We start from the raw sequence: 26,263 nt of genomic DNA on the forward strand, positions 1-26,263 counted from the left end.
TTGCGCAGATCCGGCCGCGCCGCGGCTGGGGCGGGGGCGGGGCTTCTGCGACTCTGGAACCGCGGGTCTTAAAAACTGGATGTTCGCAGGGATAGAAGGCCCTCCATAGTCTCAAGGTCCGCTTTCTAAAATAAAGCGATCCGTGCAAGCTGACGTCTGGGGAAGAGAAAGGATGGAGGTTACGGGCTGCCGCAGGCTTTCGGACCCGCGTGTCCAGGGGCCCTCGGCGGCGCGGGAGAAGAGCGCGAGAGGTGCGAGCTGTGCGTCCGGCGCGCGGGGATGAGAAACCCGATCACGGGTTAGTGGAGAAGCGCCAGGGGGACGCCTGGGCCGGAAAGCGCGTTGGGGGAAGGGGAAGCGCCGCTGTATGCGTGATTCCCGATTAACAGCCTCGGGGGGGCTGGACACCACAGCGTCCCAGGGCCCCTTTACAGATGCTGAGTCCTAAGTTTGTCGAAGGTGAAACGTGGGGGGAGTATTTCCTATAATGGGAACAATTTCCGCAGGGCTGGGAAGTAGGCGCTCAGTTAGTGTTTGTTGTTAAATTATTTAATTACTAACTTGTAACTAACTCACACTAACTTGTAAGATTGATAGAAACTAATTGAGGGTGAAGGATAGAATCTCATTGTCTGCAAGCCACCTTCTCACAGTTTACCATTCTTGCTCCCAGATATGCTTATATAGCTAAGCTTTTGGAAGTAAAAGGTGCATTAGTCATTGAATTCCAACTTTTAAAAGTTTAAGATTTTTGTTACTGTGCCTGTGCATTTAATATGGTGCTATATATACATTCCTTGTTGGAGAAGGCAATGGCACCCCACTCCAGTACTCTTGCCTGGAACATCCCATGGTTGGAGGAGCCTGGTAGGCTGCAGTCCTTGGGGTCGCGAAGAATCGGACACGACTGAGCGACTTCCCTTTCACTTTTCACTTTCATGCATTGGAGAAGGAAATGGCAACCCACTCCAGTGTTCTTGCCCGGAGAATCCCAGGGACAGAGGAGCCTAGTGGGCTGCTGTCTATGGGGTCGCACAGAGTCAGACACGACTGAAGCGACTTAGCAGCAGTAGCAGCAGCATACATTCCTTGTGGCTTAGCTGGTAAAGAATCCGCCTGCAATGCAGGAGACCTGGGTTCGATTCCTGGTTGGGAAGATCCCCTGGAGAAGGGGAAGGCTACCCACTTCAGTATTCTGGCCTGGAGAATTCCATGGGCTGTATAGTCCATGATGTCGCAAAGAGTCGGACAGGACTGAGCGACTTTCACTTTCATACATTCAGTCAACCCTCATTGAGTCTCCTGTGCTTATTCACTCAGTTGTATCCGACTCTGACCCTTTGGACTGTCAACCCTCTGTCAATGGGGTTTTTCAGGCAAGGATACTGGAGTGGGTTGCCATTTCCTCCTCCAGGGGATCTTTCTGACCCAGGGATCGAACCAGAGTCTTTTGTGTCTCTTGTATTGCAGGCCGATTCTTTACCGATGAGCCATCAGGGAAGCCCTCCTATCTCCTGGCACGTTTATTTCCACAAGGAAGAAAAGAGAGGTAGGCTTCCAATCTGTGTGCAATTCTTTTTGTATAAGCTGGAAGAAAGGATGATTGTCTTTGGATAATGTCGAGACTGCAAGTGGTTGCTATGCTTAAAGATACACTTGCTATGAACAACGTTAAAAGATATCTTTTTAAATATTGAAGTATAGTTGATTTACAATATAGTTTCAGGTATATAGCCCAGTGTTTGAGTTATACATATGTGTATATGTTCCTTTTCAGACTCTTTCCCCTTATAGATTATTGCAAAATATTGAGTATAGTTCCTGTCCTATACAGTATGTTGTTGTTGGTTATTTGTTTTATATATAGCAGTGTGTATATGTTAATCCCAACCTCCTAATTTATCCTTCCCCACAGAACTATCTTTAAAAATAAGTTAATAAATGCAACAATCATATCTGAGAAATTTTAAAAGTTAAATCATGACTCTCATACAAATATAAACACATGTCAAAGATTTAACTCACTAATTTATAAGGGAAAAAGTAGGTAAGATGAATGATGCAAGTGGCTCAAAGATGAATCCAAAAGACAGGTACATGTAGGCAGTCAGGAATGCTGCCAGTGGTTAAGACTACACTTCCAATGCAGGGGGCACGAGTTCGGTCCCTGGTGGGGGAATTAAGATCCCACATCCCACGGTGTGGCCAAAAAATTAAAAAAAAGAATTTGTTTAATTGAACCAAATCGAAACTAGCTTCTACAGTGGGGAAGTCAGTTGAATTTCTGCCAGACAAGTTTCCTTTGAATGTCAGATATTGGTGGGCAAGAACTGTTACCAAGCAGGTCAACTGGACTTGCATGGAGACCTCTTGTCTTTTACCTGAAAGCGGTGCTGAGAGCGGAATCACACAAGCTATATTCAATAGCCAAAGGATGGAAAGGGGGAACCTAGTTTGCAAATCAGCTCTCAACCCAATTCTGGTGGAGCCACCAAATATATTAGAAGGTCAAGGTTAAAAGGAAGGAATTGGAAGGAGTGGAAAGAATATTCCTGACTTACTGGAGAACAGGGGTGTGGTATGGACCTGAAACTGTTGCCCTCTTCTCTGCAGTGCTTGTGTGGGCTTTTTCAGTTGTTGTCCTGGCACTTGTCAACTGTCCTGGCGCTGGTGAGCATGTCATTTAGCGTGTGCTAATATATTAGAGTGAGCTGATAATGAGACTCGAGGTACACTGGAGGAAGCCAAATCTTCCCCAGTCTTTGGCCTAGTTTGTTCTAATCAGTTCTTGTTACTTTTTCTCTTTGCATCTTCTTCCTGAAATGTGCATGCTTGTGGGTGCTCCACAGTCATGTCCAACTCTTTACAACCCCATGGACTGTAACCCACCAGACTCCTCTGTCCATGGGATATTCTTAGATAAGAATGATTGGTTTTGGAGTTCTGTGGTGGTCCCAGTAGTTAGGGCTCTGAGCTTTCACTGCAGGAAGCACAGATTCGACTCCTAGTCAGGGACTAAGATCCTGCATGCTACATGGTACAACCAAAAATTTAAAAATTAAGTAAATTAAAGAGAAAAAAAACACTGATTTCATTTGAAGGAGGGGCAAGGGTAAGATTCTGGGGCAACAGCCTTGGTAACAGAATCACTTGCCTTGCTGTCTACTCTCCAGAACCTATAGAGTTGGGACTCCCCTGTTGGGTCCAGTGGCTGGGACTGTGCACTTCCAGTGCAGGATGACCGAGTCTGATCCCTGGTGAGGGAACTAGATCCCACACACTGCAACTAAAGATCCCAAGTGCTGCAACTAATACCTAGTACAGCCAAATAAACGAATAGATAAATAAATAAATTTTAAACCTATAGAATGGAACTTCCCTCATGGTCCAGTGGTTAAGAATCCGCCTTTTAATGCAGGGGACATAGATTCGATCCCTGGCCTGGGAACTAAGATCCCGTGTGCTGGGAGGCACTTAAGCCCACACACGCCACAGCTACTGAGTCCCTTCACCACAATGAAAGGTCCCTAGTGCTGCAGCTAAGACCTGATGCTGCCAAAGGAAAAAAAAAATCCTATAGAGTTAGAAAGAGCTTAAAGCAAACAAAAAGATCCTTAGACCCAGATAACCCAAGCGTGTGCAGGACAACACCTAGTTGTCCACTGAAGACACACAATAATTTTGTGACCCATTTCAAAGTCTTTCACAAAAAGACTTGTAATTCTCCTCAGCCCCCACACTTGTATGGGTTTGCTTACTGTAACTTGAAAATTGCCCTGTTGCTAAAGGAAATAGCATGATGAAATCATTCATTAAAATATCTAACAGGATGACAACAGTTGACAAAAACAATTCAACTCTTATCAAGGATTTTCATCTCTTTCTCAATAGACTTGATATGTGGTCTTCTGCAAGTCATTTCCCTTCTCTAAGCCTCAGCTTTTTTTAATCTCTAAAAAAATACAAGATTAGACTTGATTTCTAAGGTTTCTTCCTGTTTTGAGACTGTGGTTCAACACACTTTTTTTTTTTTGTCTCTCCTTCATTTCTTAAGGCCCATGGAACCAAACACCTGCCATTGGACGTCCTCACAAGAATGAGGACATCTCAGCTCCAGGATCAGTTCTGTGTATCCATCAGGAGCTAGTGTGCAGCTAACCACTCATCCCACAAGATAGTTCTTTTAAAGTGGAGCCTCTGTTCAACCACATGAAAAGATGCTCAGCCTCATTCAAAGTAAAAGGAATGAATGCAGATTTAAGAGTATCAGGAGATCCCATTTTTCACCTAGTCAGTTGATGAACATTAAAGTTTGGTGATTCTGTGTGTTGGCCAGGAAGACCAAATTGGTGCAATTGTCACTTTACTCAGCTCTTTGCAGAGCAAGACAGAAGTATGAATCACAAAAATTTAATTGTATTTACCCTTTGACCCAACAATCCCACTCAGCAGTTTATCTTCCAGATAGAGTCCCTCATGTACACAAAGATGTTTGCACTTCAGTATTTACAGTAGAATGTTTGTAGAAGCAAAAAACTGCATCGCCTTATATGCTGTCAGTATATTAAGTAGAGTATGTTATACATAGGAATGGAATACTGTGCAGTGATCTTTGAGGTATATTAACTCTATGATGTCAGTTAAGTTCAGTTGCTCAGTCGTGTCTGACTCTGTGACCCCATGGACTGCAGTACGCCAGGCTTCCCTGTCCATCACCAACTAACTATGGTGTAAAACTGTGTATTTGGAAAAGGAGATCTGGGGAATATACATGTTTATATATACAATCCCTGGGAAAATGTACAAGGAATAGGTTTGTAAACCGTGTATCCATTTTTAAATACATAAAAATTTAAAATAAATGAGACAACCCAATAGAACAGTTGGCAAAACACTTGAACAGGTACTTCACAGAAGAAAATCCAAACGTGAAAAAATGCTAATTTTCATTAGTCATCAGGGGAATGCAAACTTCAACCACAATGAAATACTATTTACATACCCACTAGAATGACTAAGATGGAAAAACACCAAGTGCTGGTGAGCGTGCAGAGAAACTGGGACTTCCATCCACTTCACTGCTGGGGGCAGGAATGTGATTGTTAAACCATCCCACAGGACCGTTAGGGGTATCTACTGAAGACAGATGGAAAGACTTGTGATAGAATGTTCCTGCAATACACAGCACAGCATTGTTCATGGATATTCAGGTTGTTTGCAGTTTGGGGCTAGAATGAACAAATAGTAGTATACCTATACCGTGAAATATAATACTGTACAGAATGAAAGTGTCCACTACACACAAGTAAATCTCACAAACAGGATGTTGAATAAAAGCTCAAAATTGGGCAAAACTGACCTTTGGTATAGGAAGACAGGGCAGGACTGTGACTACCACTGTAGTGGGGATGCTGGGGGCTAGTAATCTTCTCTTTCTTGAGCTGGGTGCTAGTTGTATGAGTGTCCACTTGGTAAAAATTCAGCCTTGTACATTTATGATTTGTATGCTGGTACTTTAACAGTGGGAGGGGAAGAGACTTCCAAGGGTTGTATAGTGGAAAAATCAGAAATTTATTCAGAAGGGAGTTTGGGTGGTTTCTTATTTTTTCCACTGAGATTGTGATGTGGAATGCATCAGCCAGATCAGGGAAGCCAGAGGCTGAAGCGCCCCAACTCAAGGTGTTGAACAAGGCCCAGGAAGTCTAAACAACCCAAAGTGAAGTGACACGTTCCTCAGTTCCTTTTCACTGGGTCACCTCACCTCCGGCTGCAGGTAGAGCCCTTGGGGGCAGCAGCCCTGTGCCTTGGGCTCTGCGTTCTCTGGGATCCCAAACTGGCTCTCTCCTGCCCTTCAGCGTGTCTTCCTCCCCGGCACATTATTAAAAATTCCTCCTTCTCTCCCATTCCTGCGACAGTGCAATACGCAGCAAATGAATGAATGAACATGCCCGTGGCTGGCCCCCCGTGGCTGGCCCCTTGTTCAGATGAAGAAACAGGCCCACGGAGTTTGAGTGTGCTGAAGGTCATACAACTGGGAGAGGAGCTCATAGCCTCCTGCTCCTGAAGTGCCCTCTACAGGAAGAACGTGTATACACATGGCTGATTCATTTTGTGCAGCAGAAGCTAACACAGCATTGTAAACCAATGATACTAAAAAAAAAAAAATAAAGATCCTAAGGAAAAAAAATCCTGAAGAAAAAATCTGATCTGAGCATGAAGCCCACCTAAAAGGGAAGCAGTCAAGAAGATGAGAGAGATGAGACCAAGTTCTGATGATGTCACTTGGCCCCTAGATCCAAGTTGGCCCCTGGGGTTGGCTGGGCCAACCCCAGAACTTTTCAATCATGCAAGCCACTGTATTCCTACTATTACCACTTTACCATTTTTTTTGGAGGGGTTGTGTCTTGAGGCATGCAGGACCCCAGTTCCCCCACCTGAGTCAAACCTGCACCGCCTGCAGTGGAAGCTCAGTCTTAACCACTGGACCACCAGGGAAGGCCCTATATTCCCTCTTTCTGAAAAACCAGTTTGCCTGGACTTTTGTAACTTACACATTTACATTCTGGTAAATATACCTCCCAGGTCCAAACACACTAGTTCTATATTTCCTCGAATTACCAGTATAGATTTCGTATCTTGAAATCTCATGGTTAACCCAGCATGACTTGATCTTTGCCACTGGTGCTTCCTCTTCTGAGGGGTCACAGATGTTTTTCATGAGTCATCTGTCCTGAATGTTTCCCAGGCCCAATGTCTAGGTCACTGATCTGTGGTTTGCAGAATTTACTTTCTTCCCCTTTTTAAGTAAAATGGCCGTGTCATGTGCTTCTCTCCAACCTTCTGGCAAGTTCAGAAGATCTTTTCTGAGGTTTGGTGAGATAGATGAATCTCTTGAGGACAAATGATATTTCCCCCAAATGGAGTCTGACCCGGAATGAACCCTCATTTTCCAGTTTTCCTGAATAGTTGGTATCACCAGAGTGAGAACAAGGCTGCAAGAGTCCACTTCTGGTGCTGGGTTCACTCACTGAACCAAGGTAGGACTTCCTCCAGTCACAGGTAAGATCCTCCTCCATTCCATACAGTCTTCATGATGGTCTTGTAGCCTGCGGGATGCCCCCATCTGTAGTGCCCACATAAGGGAATGAACACCGTCTTACACTTCTCTGAATTCACACGAAGCTTAAAAAAGCCAGTCTCACAAATGATGACTACACGGAGCTGGTCATGCAAATTAGAAATGGACCAGAAGCAGCTGAGGTGCTGAAGGCCCCACGCCTCTTATAGAACCACAGCTCCCAGATCTTTCCTTCCCGTTGGTCCCTTAAACTTTCCCAAGCAAGTCTTAACAGGCCACCTTCCCAGGGACCAGCAGCTCCATATGTGGGGCACAAGAAAGACACTTGATCATCAATCCACAGGTCATCTTTTCTTTTAAGTGGCAGAACTCCAGTTCCTCCTGCCTAAATCCTCGGACTTCAGAGAATGCCCCCTGCCCCAGTTTTCTGAAGCTGACATTCTGCCCTAGTTCAGATGCCAGGGCATTTATTTAAAGGTCGAGCCTTATAAGGGATTCCCTGGTGACTCAGTGGTAAAGAATCTGCCTACCAATGCAGGAGATGCAGGTTCGATCCCTGGGTCAGAAAGATACCCTGGGAGAAGGAAATGGTGACCCATTCCAGTATTCTTGCTGGGGAAATCCCATGGACAGAGGAGCCTGAAGGGCTGCAGTCCATGGGGTCGAAAAGAGTTGGACACAGCTTAGTTACCCACCCAAAGGCGCTCTGTAGCTCTGCCGTGTAGCTCTGGCACTGTTTTCAGAGAATTTGCAGTGTCATAATTCAGTCTATTTCACTAGATGCTAGAACCAAGCTTGCCATAACCCCAAAATGTTTGGGAGGGGGGTGTCCATTTACATTCCTATGCTCGCTGTTGAACTGAGAAATCTTCCAGATACATGTGTATGTATGACTGGGTCGTTTTGCTGTCCACCTGAAACTGTCACAACACTGTTAATCAGCTATACTCCAATATAAAATAAAAAGCTTAAAAAAAAAAGCACACATATTTTTTACCCTTTGTGGTTTTGGTTTGTTCCTTTGAAGAGATGTGGAAGAAACCCAAGCTGGACAGCCCGAAAATTGTGTTTACTGTATCTGGTGAAAAGATGCTGATGGGCGTAGGAGTTCTGGAGCAGAAAGTGGAATCCATCAGTTTTTGAAGATGCCCCCTTTCAAAAAAAAATCAATCGGCCTCACGGTGCCCTTCCTTCCGGTCCATACATCCTTGCTTGACTTCTTTCTCAAGTACGTTCCTTAATGTCAAGGCTTCAGCCTAACTGAAACAAGGCAAGCAGGAAATGGCATAAGGGGATCCTTGTCTTAAAGGTGCGGACACCAGGGCGGGGTAAAGCAACCCGAATCAGGTTATACTTCCTTCCCGGGCTTCCCCACCTCCAGAATCACCAAATAATCCATTCGTCTGCCCGCAGGCCGGCCTGCACCCACCCGCCGACTCCCCAGCTCTGCTCAGCCTGGGAGAACACCCTAGTTTTTTGAGCAGATCGAGGAAACGGGATTGCGGCGACCTTCTGTTTGAGGTCCCCAAGAGTGCTCCCGGGGTCGGGGGGGACCACGCCTGCATCCGAAAGGCGACCCCAGCCCTGGAGCCGCCGAGAGCCTCGGGGCTTCGGAGCCTCGGGCGCGGGTGGCGGCCCCACCCCAGCACGTGACGCCGCTTCCGGGCCGCCCCACGCCTGCGCAGTCCAGGCGGGGGGAGGGGGGCGGGCCCGAGCTGCTGACTGACAGCTCGCGCGGGCCGGCGCCTCAGAAGAACCCGGCTCCGAGGCCGGCGCAGTGACCGCGCCGCCGAGCCCGAAGGCGCCCGCCCGCGCGTTCGCTCCCGGGCCCGCCCGGCCAGCCGGCCGACCCCCGCCGCGGTGAGAGGGGCGGGGGGCCCGCTGGCGCCCTTGAGGGGAACGGCGTACTGGGCTCTGTGGGCGGCGCGGGGACTCGCTCTCCGAGGGGCGACAGCCGGAGCGCCCGGGGACCGGCGGGTGAGGGGTGGTCGGGTGGGGGCCGGGGCCCCGGGGGGCTCTGCGGGGTCGGCCTCTGCTCGCGCAGAGGTGAGGAAACGGGAAGAGGGGGCCAAGAGCACCTTGCGGGGAGCAGGGCGCTCCCTGGGGGGGGGGGGGGGAGAGTGCTGGAAAAGGTGTCTCCATCCCTGGCGGCTGATGGTATCGCCAGGTGGCTTAGGAATGGAGCCGGTTACCCAGTTTGGGGGGAGGAACCCCCCCACTCCTGGACGAGCGTGCTGGGGAGGGGCTTCCTCGAACCGGGATGGGGAAGACTCTTGGCGAGTTGTGCTGCGTGCTGGGCTTTAAGTTTGCTGCCCCTCTGCTTCTTAGGTGGCAGCGGGGGCGGTGTGGGGGCACAGGAGAAGGGCTCGGCCCGCCTCCCCGGTGTCCCCTCCTCCCCGTGGTGGTCGGAAGCAAGAGGAGCTTTGCCGCGGGGCCGCGGTACCCGCGCTGTGGAGAGCAGCTGCTTCAGGGTGGCCTGGCCCAGAGACCAGGGTCTTGGAAAGGACAGGAGGGGGGATTTTCTGGAGCTGGGTGCAAGTTTCGCCTTGCGTGGGGTCTGGGCTTCCCCGGGTTGTAGGCTGATTGGATTTGGGAGGAGGAAGAGGACTTGATTAGTAGGCACTGGCCAGCTCCTGTGACTCCGGTTAAGTGTGAGGCCAGGGTGCCCCCTGCAGACTGGGCAGGAACCCACCTCTCAGCTGGCACAGGTGAGGAGCTTGACGGTGCAGCTTGACTTGCTGGGGTGAGTAAATGCTAGGGGCAAGCTGACAGCTGTCCGGGACCAGGCCACCCTCCAGACCATTGTCACCTAAAGCTGAGGTTTGGCGCTCATTTGATTCTAGGCACCCCCTCCCTCAACCTAAACCAGGGCAACCATGGTTAGGTGCTTAACACTGAATTAAGCAAAGGAAAAAATTTCAGTTATATTACACTTGAGCGCTCCTTTCCGTCTTTCCGTGGTTCTGTTTGGAAGTGTGTGTTCCTTGTTCCATCTCTCCCTTGGGCTGTCACTGGCTTTTGTTTCCACTTGGTGCAGAAATAGGACTGCTTACGCGTTTGAAGCACAGGGCGATCGGCTGTTGAGATCAGCTCACAATGAGAAAGTTGACTCATGAGGTTCTTTTTACATTAAAGAGATGAAGATGGTTGAGGACTCAGGCATATGCACCTTACTGAGCTGATTATCTCTAACTTCTCATTTGGTTCTGGACTACATTCCTGTGATTTTCTGCCGTGTTTGTCTTTTGTATGGCATGTGTGGGCTAATGTGAAGATAGTTTGTATTATTTGAGAACACAGCAACTAAGGCCAATGAAAAGCCAGTGACCTGAGTAAATCACAAACCTTAAATAATTTGCTACAGATTTCCAGACAGTGCAGAATATCCACAGATATTAGACGTGGTCCTTTTTGCATGATAGTAACTTTGGTTCTTCGGAGGTAAATTGATTTAGGGTGACCCCCAAATGGCTCTGAAGGGCTTCTCAGGTGGGTCAGTGGTAAAAAATTTGCCTGCCAATGCAGAAGACATAGGTTTGATCCTTGGTCCGGGAAGATCCCTGGGAGAAGGAAATGGCAACCCACTCCAGTTTTCTTGCCTGGAAAACCTCAAGGACAGAGGAGCCTGGCAGGGTACAGTTCGTGGGGTTGCAGAGAGTCAGACGTGACTGAGCAACTGCGCAGCGACAAAATGGCTCTGAGGGGACTTCTTTTAGGACAGTTTTTAGGAAAAGTTTAAGGTGGAATGAGTCATGCTACCTGCCTCTGTCTCTTTTCTCCTCTTCTCTCAAAAGAAAATAATCAGGTGAAAAGAAACATCAAAAGCATTTCTCTCTGGGAAGAGAGAAAGTCAGGGAAAGTCAACCCATATGACATGCAAAGGGAGGAGTAAAAATCCCAATTGCCAATGATAACCCCTCACTTTTACACCACAGAATAATTTGTAAAGGGTTCTCACACACAGAATCTTAACTGATCTTCATAAATGTCACAGATGAGGAAACAGGCTAAATGGCTTGCTCGTGGTCACTTAGCTAGTAGGGGCAAAGCAGAGTGTTCAGCCTAGCTGTCTGACACCAGATGCAGTGGCCCATCACTGCTCTGCCGAGCGGGGTGCAGGATGCGGGCCGATGACACACACATCCCAGGGCCCGAGGGTTCCCAGCATCCCTGTCTCCCACCGCTTTCCCCGCTCGCTAAGGCAGCATGGCTGTCAGATGTAGATGCTCTCCACCACTTCCTTCTATCCCCGGCTTGAGCGTCTGCGTGTACTCAGATTTGTTTATAGATCCTTGAGAAACCTAGTGGGAAGTATGATTGCAGGGAGTGTTTTGCTCAAGCGCTCAGAGTTTCCGAATAGTCTAGGTGTCTTCAGCCGTGTGATGCAACAGACCAAGGCAATTCTAGGGACACTTGCCATAATCGTTTTCCTTGTCCTCCACCCGGAAGAAAAATGCAGTGGTTGTGAAACCTGAGGAGTTGACCCAGTACTTTTGTTTGTTTTATCTAGCTTTTTTTATACATGGCATTGTTTGCGTTATGGCGATGCTTTTTTTTTTTTTCCTTTAAAGAGGGCACAGCTGTTATCATTAGGGAAGAATAAACTTGAATCCCATCTTCTAGGTCTGAGCATCTAGATCTGAAAAAGGACACCAGAGGAGTTTATCTGAGTGTGTTTCAGCAGGTCAGTGGTACAAAACAGTTTTTAAAAAGTTAAGGCAGTCTGGGGCACATCAGTGGATGTGTAGATCTGAAATGACAAAGGTGAAAGTTCTTGTGTTGAGGAGTACAGGCTCCAGGTACACAGGCTTCAGTCGTTGTGGCATTCAGGCTCAGCAACATATGAAATCTTCCTAGACCAGGGATCGAACCCGTGTCCCCTGAATTGGCAGACAGATTTTTAGCCACTGTACCAACAGGTAAGTCCCAGAGTGATTAAACAACAACAACAACAACCAACAGCTATGAATCAAGTCATGTCTTTCCCCAGTGACATCTTAGTCGTGGGATCAGATGCAAGCTTCTTACCTGGGCCCACTATGCAAGGACTGACTGACCTTCCTCGTTGCTCCAGCTTCATCAGTTGCCACTCCCTCCCTCAACAAAAGTCCTTCCTTCTTTCTGAGCCTTGACTGGGTCTAACTTGCTCTGTCTCAGGGCGTTTGCACTGGCCGTTCCTCCAGCCAGATTCTCCCATGGCTGACTCCTTGTCATTCAGGTCACCGGTCCAGTATCACAAGCTTAGTGGGACCTCCCTTAACAATCTAAATAATTTCATCCTGGTCCCTAACCCACTTCGCTCATGTTATATTGTTTTACTTTCGTCATTGGTATCAGAAATGACCATATGTGTACTTGCTTTTAGTGTTGGCTCCCCATTTAACATTGTATCAACAGTACCCCAAAGAGTGCCTGACATGTAGTAGGTGCTCAATAAATATTTTCTAAATGAATGATTTTTATAACAGACCTCGTCAAAGATAAGAGGGATTGCTGCATTGGTAGATAATAAGTTAGTCTTCTTTTACTAGAGACAGCCATCCATAGGCTGGTCAGCTGACTGTCAGGCCAGAGAATTTTAAGCTTTAAACAGACAGTAAAACCAGATCGGTTTCTTTATGAGTCTCCTAGGGCTGCTGTAACAGTATTTTTGTACCACAAACGGGGGGGGGGGGGGGGGGGTTTAAGCAAGAGGTAATTATTCTCTTACAGATCAGGAGACAAGATGTGCAAAATCAAGGTGTCAGCAGGGTTGGTTCCTTCTTGGGGTCTCAGAGGCAGTATCTGTTCCTGCCCCCCTGTCAGCCTCTGGGGGTTTCCAGCCATCCTTTCTGTTCCTTAGCTTGCAGCTGCATGACCCCCATCCTTGCCTCTGTGGTCACATGGCCTTCTCCCTGTGTGTCTGTGTGCATGTTTTCACAGTATCTTCCCTCCGTGTGTGTCTCCCTGTCTCTTCTTATAAAGACACTGGTCAAATTGGATTTGGGGCCCAACCTATTCCATTATGACTTTATGACTTAAAAAAAAAAAAACTGTTTATTTAGTTGGCTGCGCCAGGTCTTCGTTTCGGCATGCAGGATGCTTAGTTGTGGCATGTGGGATCTAGAACCCGGGTCCCCTGCATTGGGACCACAGAGTCTTAGCCCCTGGACCACCAGGGAGGTCCCTCAGCATCTCTTTCCATGGTTCAGTTCACAGAGTGCTCAAAGCATAACAGCTTCTAACTTCGAGAGCCAGGAACATTTTACGGGGTAAAACTGGCAGGAAGGGCCGGGTTATTTTTCGGGCTAATGACATGGATTTGGATGTTTGTGCCTAAAGCATTTGTGATCCTTACAACTTGCAGCTTACAGCTTGTGCTCTAGGTGTGTCCTGGGCGAGGAGAGGGAGGGTCAGAGCCATAGAGGCACTCGCGCGGGGTCGTCCAGGGCCTCATGAACCTCCTGACTGCCTGCAGAGCCCGTGGCCTCTCCCTCAGCCGCTGGCGGTGAGGTCTCCCTGCTGGCTCCAGCCTGGGGCAGGATGTGGAGTTTCTCCGATGGCTCCAAGGGGCCCTGGGGGGATGACTGCTCCCCTGGCACACTTCTGTCTCTGCCCTTGTGGCAGAGGGTTGGCTCCCTGACAGCGAGATAATCGATGCAACTGGACACGATGTTCCCGTGTCAGGCCTCACGCAGCCGGTCGGAGCTGGAGGCCACAATATCAGAGCAGTCACATTTTTGCCTTTGTGGGGCTTTCCCAGTGATTCTGAGGGGCCTTTAAGTAAGGCTTTTGAGAATTCTGAGTTTCAGTGTCTCAGATTTTGACCCTGAGAAAGGTTCAGAAAAAGGGCCATGTAGGAGTTGCTAGAAAAACTTGTGATTTGGGCCTGGGCGGGGAGAGTGGGGTTGGGGGTGGTGAGAGCAGGGCAGCCTGTGAGCCGAGCGGCCAATGTAACTTGTCCCTTCGCCTTCAGAGGCCTTTTTATTGCTGGCTTCATCTCACCCAGGTACCCAATTCCCACCCCTCCCCTATTTAATTTTTTGTTGGCTGGGTAATTCATGCAGATGGTACAAAACTCAAATGATATGGGAGGATGTCCAGGGAAAAGTGATTTCTGTCTCTACCTCCCCTCCCCTGGCTTCCCAGTCTCCTCCCCAGCGGCACCATCTCTGCCCATTTCTGTGTCTCTTTGCAGAGACGGGATGTTCTTTAATGTCCCCAAGTACCACCCCCACCCCACCCCACGTCATCCCACACACTGCACTCCCGTCTTGACTTTTCATGCCTCTTGCCTTTTCAGACCCCTTGCTGTGGGGATCTGTTAGGCTGGTCTTCCCAGGTGCTGAGAGCTGATGGCAGCACCTCTGCTAAGAGTTTTATATTTAGAAGGGAGATGCTTAGAAAAAAAGGAATCTGTAATGGTAGAGCGTGGGGCCTTCAGGGAGGAGTGTGGGAGCAGAGCTGGTATCTGTGGGTTCAGATCCAGTGCCTTGAACTTCAGGGTTAGCCCTGGCGAGGAGGCCTGTGTGCCTCCCGTCACAGCCTGTGAGGGCAGCGCCGGCTCTCAGGTTCACGCAGGTCCAGTCCAAGTACCACGCTGCGTTTACAGCTCATCTCTCCCATGTCCTGGTCTGGGGTGGGGCCCATCCTCCGTGTTTTACGCACAGTTTGGTGGTATCTTCATAGCTCTCAGAAGGCGGTGTGGTTCCAGCGTGGCACATGGGGTGACACTCCGTGTCTCGTAACAGAGGAGGGACATCATGGAAGAAAAGCCTCTCATCCTTGGGGCCTTCTGGGCTCATTCTGGAAACTTTCTTCTGCCTCTGAAGATGCAAAGTGAATGATCAAGATGCACTGCACTGTGGGAATCATCTCTACCAAAAGCTGAAAGAAATGGTAAATCTGGAGGAGAAAAAAGAGAGTCAAGGGGAATGTTTTTCTCCTCGTTACTGAATCCATGTATGGAAGCTCGTGCTGGGTGCGGGCCGTGTTCCCAAGGGCCAGCGTTTCACAGACAGGTGTGCTCCGAGGCCTTTGCATCCCGGCCAGGCATGACTCAGAGCTGATGACTCACCGGTGGCAGTGATGACCAACAAGCAGGGGAAAAGGAGAATCTCGAAAGAGCAACACAAACGGAAAATGCCAGAGTTAATGAGCTTGGAGGGTTACTGTTCAGGTGGCATCCTTGAGTGAGCGGCTTTGGGGGTGAAGCAGGGAAGCTAAGATGTAAAAACAGAGCTCAGGAAAAGGGGGGGGGGGACCCTCACAAGAGAAGAAAGCTAAACTGAACTGTGTGTTCATAGTAAATGACTAGAATAAAGTCAAAGAATTCAGTGAGACGGGAACAGTGAAAAGCTTAATTCGTGTGGTGATGCACAGGAAATAGGAAACCAGTTCACGGAGGGAAGCTGGTTCACTTCCCTCTCTGGAGGGAGGCAGGTTATGTTGGACTTCTAGAAGCAGCAGGATCACTCTCAGGAGCCTGAGGCCCGATCTGGATGATGAAAAAATTTCATTTTCCTGTTGTCGTGGAGTAAAGGTTGTCCACATAATCAAATGTAACGTACAGGGAATTAATAAGACCCTTGTGCCCCATGAAGGAAGCAGCATCTCGGACTTCCATCTCTCAGGTCACCCCAAGGGGCCAAAACCTGAGGGACCCCAGGGATTGACCCCTCCCGCCCAGTGGTCCTTCTCTGCACAGCCACAGAGCGCAGCATCTTTGTACAGTTAAAATCAGATCGTGGCATTCCCCTGAGGCAAACCCTCCAGGTCTCTCCAAGCGCTCCTGGGATGAAACTCCCCGACTCCTTAACTTGGCTCCCAAGCCCCTGCCTAGTATGTGGCAGCCCCGCAGCCTCAGCCAGGCCAAGTTCATTCCCACCACAGAGCCTGCGAACTTGCCGTTTGCTGGGGCCGGGCTGCTGGTGGGCAGTGGAGATTTCTCAGGCTGAAGGAACAGAAGGGCAGGATGAGCCACACATGTGGGCTTCAGCTTCTAGCAGCCGCACAAACAAGTCAATGAAACAGTCCCAATTAACTGTAATAGTAGATTTTATTTAAGCAAGTATGCCCAGGATATGATCATTGACATATCTAATCAATATAAAAAATTGTTAACAAGACAGCTTACATTCTCTTCCTGCACTAAGTCTGGGATCTGTGTGGTTGGCACATCTCAGTTTGAGTGAATCACGTTCCCTGGCTCAATGACCACACAGGGACAGTGGCTGCAGCCCTACCCCACCTGTGCTTTTGTTTCATTTTGTTTCATTCATCACTGCACTTACGATGGGGAGCATGATGCCTCCTGTTTACCTCTGTTCTCTGATTTGAGCACATGCTCCTGGAGGCCTGGACTTGTTTGCCTTGTCCACTTGGCATAGCGCCTGGCACCCTGTGATGCTCAAGAATGTTTGCTGAGTGATCAAACAAACACATGACTGAACAAATGAACCACGTCTCCATCCTCTTCACATCCCAGAGGCAACTGAATAGTCACTGCCATTTAGAGCCTCCTTTAATCAGGGGAATTTCATGCACAAGGCTTCCTGTTTCTTGTAGGTCCCTAACTGCTTCATATCAGGACTTGGGTATGTCACAGGCCCATCGTGATAGTTCTTTACTGAGCTTATTTGTGGGGTGACGGTGATACTACCAAGAAAAAGATTTTCAAAAGGAAACAGTGAACAGGATTGAGGCTCTGTGGTGTTGTTACTGCTCAGAGTTAATCTAGATCAGGGATTTCAACTGGGGACAACATCTAGGGACCTTCTGCTCGTCACAGCTGGATGGTGCTTCAGGCATCCGTGGGTGGAGGCCAGGGATGCTGCCGAGTGTGCAGAACAGCCCCCACTGCCGAGAATTATCCAGCATGCATGCTGCTGGAGCCCTGCTGTCTATCAGCATGGCTTCCTGTTGGCTGCGTTTCTGAGTTGCCTCTGGTAACGTCAAGGAGGCTATTAGTCTCCAGAAACGTGACAGGTTCTGTGCTGGTCTTTTCATTCCCTTGTCTCCCTTTCATGTAAACCCACCCCTATTTAGCATTTCTTTTCCTAAAAGGGCAGACCAAACAGGCACTGCCTCCAGCTAAAGGCTTTGAGATGAAAAAAAAAATGCCGCTCCACGTTTGCCGCAGGAATTAGAATTCTTCAGGGAAGATGTCTGGAGAAGCCCGTGCTGAGAACTGTGGATCCATGTGCTTTACGCCCATGGAAGCTGTTTGGAAACCTTTGCAGCAAAGCAGAAGCGGAACCCCATTTCTTGCCACCTACCTCGAAGTCAGCATCTGCCATCTACATTTTCAAGCAAACAAACAGACATGTACTGCACTGCAGGAGTGCAGTGCAGAATCACACCTGTTTCAATTCTTGTTAAATATGAACACCCCCCAAAATCAGAGAGTTCAGCTCCCATACTATTGTGGGTAGAAAAGGGATTGATGATAAGTTTCAGGTTTACACTTTTAGAGAATACTTGCAAGCATTAAGTAGCGTTGTGCTGCACTTGATGATCTTTCTCATCCTCAGTCACCTGACTAGGTCTGAGTAAGTCTGTACATCTATGTGTGTGTGCACGCGTGTGTGTGTGTGTGTGTTGGGGATTATTACTGTCTCACGCCTGCTGCTTCGTGTGTGTGTGTGTGTGTGTGTGTGTGTGTGTGTGTGTGTGTGTTGGGAATTACTACTGTTTCTCACCTGCTGCTTCTGTTTTCTTTTTACTTTTTGGCCACACCTCACAGCATGCAGGATCTCAGTTCCCTGACCAGGGATAGAACCACACCCCCTGACTGCTAGACCATCAGAAGTCCCCTGTGCTGTTTTCTCTGCAGTGTCTCCCCTTGCCTGGCTGGCAGGCTCCCACCAGATTTGACCCGAACAGTGCAGTCCAGGTCTTCCCCAGCAGTATCACCTGCTTCTGCTTCCGCTTCCGGTCTCCCATTCACGCCTACATCCTGGAATGACAGCGCTGCTTTCCCTTGCTATAATCATTCACTTATGTCTGTCTCTTCTTAGATGGTGTTTGGGAAAGGAAGGCCCATATCCTATTCATCTTTGTGTCTCTAGGACTTAATCACAATTCCCACGACTTGGTAAGGACTTAATAAATGGTCACACACGTGACCTGAACTCTACAGGATAACACGTTTCGTCCGTCATGCTGGCACTTCCTCCATCGGAGATGAGAGGCAGCGGCTGTGTCCTTGGCCTTCGATGATGAAAGTTGCAGGACTTGGCACTGAGCAGAGAGATGTCAAACCAGCCCCAGGGCAGGAGTGCTCCCTCCTCTCCCTTGTTCTCTGTTTCACTCGGCTGGCGCTGTTGTGGGCAGAAGTGGGGGCTCCAGACGCAGCTGCGTGTGCACCGCTCTGCAGCTTTGCTGACACCCCGTCCCTTCCCTGTGTCACCATTTCCCATCTTAGAGCGGCTTCCATGAGTCTGCACCTTTCCCCTGAGCTTCCTGTCAGCCTCCCCATTCCTTTCTTTTTTTTAATTAAAAAAAAAAAATTTTTTTTTAATCTTTTGGCCGTGCCGAGTGGCATGTGGGATCTTAGTTCACCAACCAGGGATTGAACCCAGGACCCCTGCTTTGGAAGCACGTTGCTTTAACCACTGGACTGCCGGAGAAGCCCCTCCCCATTCTGTCTGTCTGCCAACCCCCACTGTCTTCTAGAAATCTAAAGTCTCATCTGACACTAATGCTTTGGGGTTTTATTTGAGTAAAATAAAATTTGGAATCACTTAGTACATAATTGTTTTGTTTCTGCTCCTTTGCAAGTGTTAGTTGCTTAATCTTGTCCAACTCTTTGCGACCCCGTGGACTATTGCTCACCAGGCTCCTCTGTCCGTGGGATTTCCCAGGAGAGGATACTGGAGTGGGTTGCCATGCCTTTCTTCAGGGGATCTTCCTGACCCAGAGATCAAACCAGGGTCTCCTACGTTGCAGGCAGATTCTTTACCATCTGAGCCACCAGGGAAGCCCAACATCTCCTTTTGTTCTTTTATTATTATTTTTAAATTGTTCAGTTTTTTTTTTTCATTAAGGCCACGAGTAACTAATAGGAAAACCTAGCATTTGTGGGTGAAAAGCACTAAGGCCTGTGTGTTTGCCAGTCTCTACTAAAGTAGGAATTAAAAAACTTCTTTAAATGCTTTGTAAAAAATGTCACACTGCTAATCTGACATTGCCTGCATGTCTTCTCCAGTAGGGATTGATGAGGGGGCTGTAACCCACTCCGGTCACTGACGCTCCCTCGAGCATGTTTATCTGTCTCCTGGTGAGCAGTAACCTCCTTGCCTTACAGCAAGGTCATGGACCCAGACTCTGCTGGGGCTTATCTAGACTTTCTTACTTAGCTCTGTGGCTCTAGACAGTTAGTTTAAAATACTTATCTAAAAAGCTCTTTAGACAGCTTCTCTAACCCTTCAAGTTTCTTCAGCCATAAAATGGGAATAATAATAACCTAGCTCCTGTGTTCCAGGAGGATTAAAGCAGGTTCTCCACATAGAGTCTGGCTCAGGGCTTGGTGTGTCGTGAGAACACACTGGGTGTTGATTGTAATTATTAGTTAGTTATTAAAAAGTGCTAAATAATAGTCACAGCATTGTGGAAAAGGACAACCCAAGTCACCTTGGCCTTCTCTCTCGTACCATTGTCTCTGGCTGAAGCAACAGTCCTTCTGGAGGGCACGTCACACCAGGAACCACGGCAGTGCTCAGGTGTGGCTGGACGTCTCCGGTGCTTGCTGAGAGGTGGGAGCAGTGTCTGTTTTGTGATGTCTGCAAATGCCATCCTTTCATTCAAATTCAAATTTGCAAGGGGAGAACATTTTTAGAAAAATGTAATTGTGTGTAGCTTCTATCATGAGTGGTATAAGAATCTTGAAAAGGTTTGATAACAGACTCTGATTTCACGTCTCAGACTTCTTTGTAGAATCGATGATGCTCTGTCATGAGGTCCCGCAGTGCTGGACTGTTGTCTCACCCCATTGTCTCCCTCTCTGCGTCTGCCTGTCTGTCTCTCTCGTTGTTTCTGGCTCTCTCTCTGTCCCTCTGTCTCTCTGGTCACTGGAACAACCTAGCAGGGCCGGTCTGGTCTTGTTGATGGGATGACACTTTCCCCCGTCATGTTTTCAGGAATACTCAGTCTGAAGAGCACATGGGATCTCTCCTGTTGACACGAGAGTCTGGAGTGGAGTTTTAGGAAGACACGTTTCCTCAGTAAGGGGGCAGCAGTGGGAAAATGGGGGCTTCGCTGGTGGTTCAGACAGTAAAAGGAATCTGCCTGTAATGAAGGAGACCCAGGTTGGGAAGATCCCCTGGAGAAGGGAATGGCTACCTATTCCAGTATTCTTGCTGGGGAGATCCCAGGGACAGAGGAGCCTGATGGGCTGACAGTCCGTGGGAACTCAAAGAGCTGGACACGATTAAACAACCAACACCCGCCCCCCACCCCAACCACACGAATGGACAAACAGGGGCCAGTCACTCCAGGAAGGAACAAGCAAAACCAGCTGTGGAGGTGGCGGCCTGGAGGTGGGCATCCTGTCTCATCTTGGGAGGGGACCCAGAGGCATCGCCCCAGTTCTCTTGAACTCTGGGCCTCGGTTGGAGGGATGGGCTGATGGCCGGCAGAGCTTCAGATGTGGCCGAGCCCGGCGAGTGTGGCCCGCTCCCTGGTGGCCACGTTGCTTCCAGGAGCAGACACCGCCCCACAGAGTTGGCCTCTTCTTTCTTGGACGGTTCTGCCCTGCGTGACTGACGTGCCTTCAGCTGCCTCAGATGCCTTCCGTGGACCTTCATGTTTTTAGAAAGGCATGAGCATTTGCCCGTCTCTTGTTTCCTGAAAACCACAGCGGCTCAGAAAGAAGTCTTGTCTTTTCTCCGCGTGGACACTTGGTGCGTTCTCTGCAGCTCAGCCCTTGTCCAGTCAGTCATGAGGAAGCTGGGTCCATAGTGTGAACTTGAAGGGAGGAGGTGACCCTGGGCCTGGGGTGCAAGTCAGGAGCCCTGAGTCCCCAGGAAGGGACTCCTGTGTCACCCAGCCCAGGCTTTCAAGGAGATGACTCAGAGACCAGGGCCCTCCCTGGTGGTCCCAGAGGGGAGCTTTGACTGCATTTTCTGTGTGCAGAAGCATGAGACCCCCAACTCTCCCAGCAACTCCTTCCACTGAAAGAGGGGTCCATCCCTAGTCACAGGCATTGTCTCTGACAGACAGACATACTCCCCGACGTTTCCTCGGCAGGAAAGGGTGGGTGGAGAGGGGCTGGGGTGCTCCCAGAGCTGCTCAGGCTTAGAGCAAAGTGAGCATTCTCTCTGGGGAGCGGATCCTTGTATTTGGTTCTTAAGCAGAGGGCCCATGACTCTATTTTAAGACTGCTGGGGGGCGGCTCTTGAAATTGAGTCCCATTTCAAAGATTCAGTGATCCCGAGTCACTGTTACTGCAGAGGAGGGGACTGAGTCCTACCTCGCATGTTGGGGGCACAGGGGGCCTGTTTTCCAGCCTCTTCAGGCTCTGTTGACCTTCTCAGACCAGTGGTCAGCTCACTAGGCTTAATGGAGCTCCTCCGGGTGGCTGACCTTGATCCTTATGTCCAGCTTGGGCTTTTGTACTTGTCTCAGGCCCGTGACTGGACCCCCTGCAGGTGAGGCGCATCTTCCAGTGGCCGCTGGCTGAGGGAGGGCTCGGAAAGGAGACACTGGCTGGTGGGGGGGAGCCATGCGCAGCCCTGGGGAGGCCAGTGGGCCAGGCGCTCGGACTGCAACTGCCCACTTTCCCTGATGCAGGGAGTTGCTCTTAACTTGACTGTTGTTACTTTGGTCTTTGGCTATTTGCGCTTCCTGTAGAGAATCCAGAGAGAGTCGTCTCTGTGAGTTTTTCTCTCATTAAACGTTTCTTACTATGTGTCTTCATTGCATATCCACACCTGTGATATGTGACTATTCTACTGGCATTGCCTTACCTGTTTTGTTTTAAAACCAAACTGACTTGATCCAGAGTACTTTCTTCCTACTTGGCCCCTTCCTCCACGTAGACAAAGGATGAGAAATTATGGGAAAATGAGGGACCCTGGGATCGAGGACCTGCCCAGTTCTCCACCTCTTGTCTCACATGTCTGACCCTGTCTGCCTACAGAAGACGGATGGCCCACATGTAGGCAGGTGGTGTCCCGTAAGCTCAGCTGGCACAGGGATTGAAAGGACTGATTTGTCTAACCCTGTTCTCTAAGGATTCAGGTCTAGACCTGTTTGTCAGGAAGAGTGTGTGGGTCTAAATGGATGCCTGGGAGAAATGTGGACACAGGTACCTGCCAAACCAAGAAATCTAGGGCACGCGCTAGGCTGCATGAACGTCAGCCATGGAGCTGTGGGGCCTGGGGGCTCTGGGGCCCCACTTTTTATAAGAGAAGTGAAGTGAAGTCACTCAGTCGTGTCCGACTCTTTGTGACCCCATGGACTGTAGCCTACCAGGATCCTCAGTTCATGGGATTTTCCAGGCAAGAATACTGGAGTGGGTTGCCATTTCCTTCTCCATTTATAAGAGAAGGGAACTACTATTTACTTATTAGCCATTGTTCTAGGCACTCGGCTCACTGCTTCCACCTCTTTTTTTAAAATTAACATAGAGTAAAATTTAGTTTGGGCCGACTCTGGGAGAGAGTGGAAGATAGGGAAGCCTGGCATGCTGCAGTCCATGGGGCCGCAGAGTTGGACACGACTGACCGACTAAACAACAAATAGTAAAACTGACTTTTTTGGAGTATAGTTCTGTGTATTTTAAAATACGTACAGATTCGTGTAACCATGAATTCAGTTAAGAGACAAAATATTTTCTCCATCACGCCCACATTTCCTTTTGTTGTTTGTTGCACCCCATCCCTAACTCCTGGCAGCCCCTGACCCCCATCTTTTGGAGCACCTAACCCTAACCTTATAAATGGAGTCAGGGTGTAGGTGAAATTCCAAGAACAGTGTTTTTCACTCAGCATCATGCATTTGAGGTTCACCGAGGTGTTACGTGTGGTGGGATTTTATTGCTGAGAGGTTGACTCTAGTATGGGTACACCATAGTTTGTTTAGTCATTCACCTGGAGAAGGACATTTGGGGTATTTTCAGTTTGGGACAGTTATGAATAGAGTTGCTAGAAACATTTGTGTACAGATTTTTGTGTGACCCTGAGTTTTCATTTCTCTTAAATACATATCTCGGAGTGGGTGGGTGTGATAAGTATATGTTTATAAGAAACTTCCCAAATCTCCCATCCAGAAGAATTCCAAATGATGTCTGTATATCCTCCACCCTGAAGGGCTTGGCGCTTAACTCCCCGTTCCTTAAAGCGGGCCTGCCCACAGCGACAGCCTTCCGAAGAGTACAGTTTGGAAAGGGAGATAAACAAGAGAGCACTCTCAGTGGAGAAGCCTGGTAAGTGTGACCTCAGCCTGATGATCAAGGTTGCCTGGGAGGAGTCATGTTCATAGTGTGTGCCTTTGAAATGATATGATAGAAATGGTACCTTCTCTCTGGGATCTTCCTCCCCAACACCCATAACCCCAGTCTAACCGTGAGAAAAATAGCAGACAGGTCTCCACTAAGGCACATTCTACAAAATACACACAAATACACCTCAGAATTGTGGTTTTCAAAAACAAGGAGAAGCTGAGAAACTGTTGTAGCCTGAGGAGACAGGATGACAATGTCATGTGGGATCCTGGAACAGAAAAAGGGCATTAGGAAGACATTGAGAAAATATGAGTAAAGTACATATTTCAGTTAATGAGAATGTTTTAATACTGATTCATGAATAATAACAAATATACCTAACTAATACAAGATGCTAACAATAGGGAAAGCGATGTGGGGTATATGGTAGGTCTACAGTAAAGTGAAAAAAGTGAAAGTGTTAGTTGCTCAGTCATGCCTGTCTCTGTGCGACCCCTGGACTGTAGCCCACCAGGTTCCTCTGTCCATGGAATTCTCCCGGCAGCAATACCGGAATAAGTTGCCATTCCCTTCTCCAGGGGATCTTCCCAACCCAGGGGTCGAATCCACATCTCCTGCATTGCAGGCCGATTCTTTACCATCTGAGCCACCAAGGAAGCTTTTTTTGTAAACCTAAAACTACCCTAAAATGTCAAAGTTTACTTAAAAAGCAAAACCAAAACAGCTGGCAAGCCTTTTTGCATTCCTGCCAACAATGTATGTTAGAGTTCCAGTTGCTCAGCATTCTTGTCAACACTTGATATGACTAATATTTTTTATTTTAGCCATTTTAGCAGGTATGTAATTGGTGGCTCTGTGCTAAGTTGCTTCAGTCGTGTCTGACTCTTTGCGACCCCATGGACTGCCCTCCAGGCTCCTCTAGGGAGGAGGAATCCCTCCTCCCCAGGAGGGATCCCTCATGGGACTCTCCAGGCAAGAATACTGGAGTGGGTAGCCTATCCCTTTTCCAGGGGATCTTTCCGAACCAGGGATTGGACTGGGGTTTCTTACATTGTAGGTGGATTCTTTACCAGCTGAGCTACCAGGGAAACCCCACGTGGTGGCTCACCATGGTTTTAATCTGCCTTTCCCTCATAACTGATGATGTCAAATACCTTTTCATGTACTTACTTACCGTCTGTATCACCTCTGGTGAAATGTATGTTCTTTTGCCCCTTGTTAGGTTGGCTTGTTTTCTTACTGTTAGGTTTTGAGAGTTCTTCCTGTTTTCTGTATACAAATCCTTCATTGGATATGTGATTTACAAATATGTTCTCCTAGTCTCTAGCTTGTCTTTTCTTTTAACAGTGTTTTTAACAGAGAAAAATTTTTAATTTTTACGGAGTCTAGTATATCAGCTTTTCCTTTTGTGGACTGTGCTTTCAAATGTCATATCTTAGAACTCTTCACATTATTTCAGTTGATAAGATTTTATAGTTTTACATTTGGTCTGTAATCCATTTGAGATAACTTTAACAAGGTGTGAAGGTTTCAGGTCAAGGTTTATCTATTTACTTATTTCTTTGCTCCTGCATGTCCAGTTGTTTCAGCACCATTTGTTGTTGAAACGGCTGTCCTTGCTCCATGGAATCGCTTTTGGATCTTTGTCAAAACTCTGTTGGCTCTACTTGTGTGGGGCTGTTTCTGGGCTCTGTCCTGATTCACTGATCTGTGTGTCTGTCGCCCAGCGACATCATACTGTGGAGGGCATGGCCAACAAGTATATTTTTTGCACTGTCTTCTTTCTCCTCTTCTTCTGGGACTCTAATGACACAGATATTAGACCCTTCAGTTTTGCTCCACAAGTCCCCAAGGCTCTACTCATTTTTAAAGATCTTTTTTTTTTTCTCTCTGTTGTTCAGATTAGATCATTTTTATTGATCTGTCTTCATGTTCACTCTCTCTTTCCTTTATCATGTTCATCCTACTATTGTGCCTTTCTAGTGGTTTAAAATTTTTCAGTTACAGTATTTTGTACTAAAATTTTCATTTGATTCCACTTCATTTCTTCTGTTTCTTTGCTGTGACTTTTTGTCTTTACCTTTATTTCAAGAACACTCCTCCTTACTCCTTTGAGTATGCTTTGTAATAATGACTTTGAAGTCTTAATTCCAGTACTTTGTCATCTTGGCACTGGCGTCAGCTGATTATACTCTCCCATGTGAGTTGAGGATTTTCCTGGTTCTTTGTATGTTGAGCAGTTCTGGGTTGATCCTGAATATACGAATATTACGTTATGAGACCCCGGGTCTTGTTAAATTCTGTGGAGAATGTTGCCATCTTTGTTGCAGCAGGCACTAGACCGTGTGAGTTCAGATTCTAGGTCCCCGCCAGCCCTCTGTGGGTTGCTGCATCAGTTGTGTTCTCCAAGCCTTCATGACGCTCATCAGCTCTGCCGCGTGTGTCACCAGTGTGATTCCGCGTTCTCTCCTGAGGCTTGGTGCTCCGAGGGCACAGTATGCCTCTCAGGCTTCTATCTGCACATGCTGAGCTCAGGGCTGATCCCGGGAGCACTCATACGCCGCTTTATGGGGTTGTTCTCCTGAGTGTCTCCCGCTCCACTGTCTCCCTGGCCCTTTGCAGTTCCAGACGCCTCTTTCTTTGGCTTTTCAGCCTGGAAGGAGGGGCCTTATTTCTCCTGCTCTGCTACAGTGTTCCTGCGACTTAGCTCACTTCCGTGACTAAGCAAGAGGATGACCAAGAGAGAAAACTCCAGTGGGGTT

General features: G+C 48.2%; 1 protein-coding gene across 5 annotated transcripts in view; it reads left to right on the forward strand.

Moving 5' to 3' along the window:
* The first annotated feature begins 31 nt into the window (after window positions 1–31).
* The window catches only part of KIAA0513 (KIAA0513 ortholog), a 59,815-nt gene continuing 33,583 nt past the window's right edge, over window positions 32–26,263 (forward strand). The window contains exons 1-2 of one of the 5 annotated variants that reach the window (XM_065925123.1): window positions 32–298; window positions 1,471–1,549. The gene's annotated coding sequence lies outside the window, so the exon portion shown is untranslated. Of the gene's footprint in view, window positions 299–1,470; window positions 1,550–8,800; window positions 8,939–23,367; window positions 23,484–26,263 lie in introns of those variants that run through there. The other 4 variants (XM_065925125.1, XM_065925127.1, XM_065925126.1 and 1 more) reach the window with 4 other exon arrangements.

The sequence above is a fragment of the Muntiacus reevesi genome, chromosome 2 (assembly GCF_963930625.1).
Source record: "Muntiacus reevesi chromosome 2, mMunRee1.1, whole genome shotgun sequence".
Lineage (NCBI taxonomy): Eukaryota > Metazoa > Chordata > Mammalia > Artiodactyla > Cervidae > Muntiacus > Muntiacus reevesi.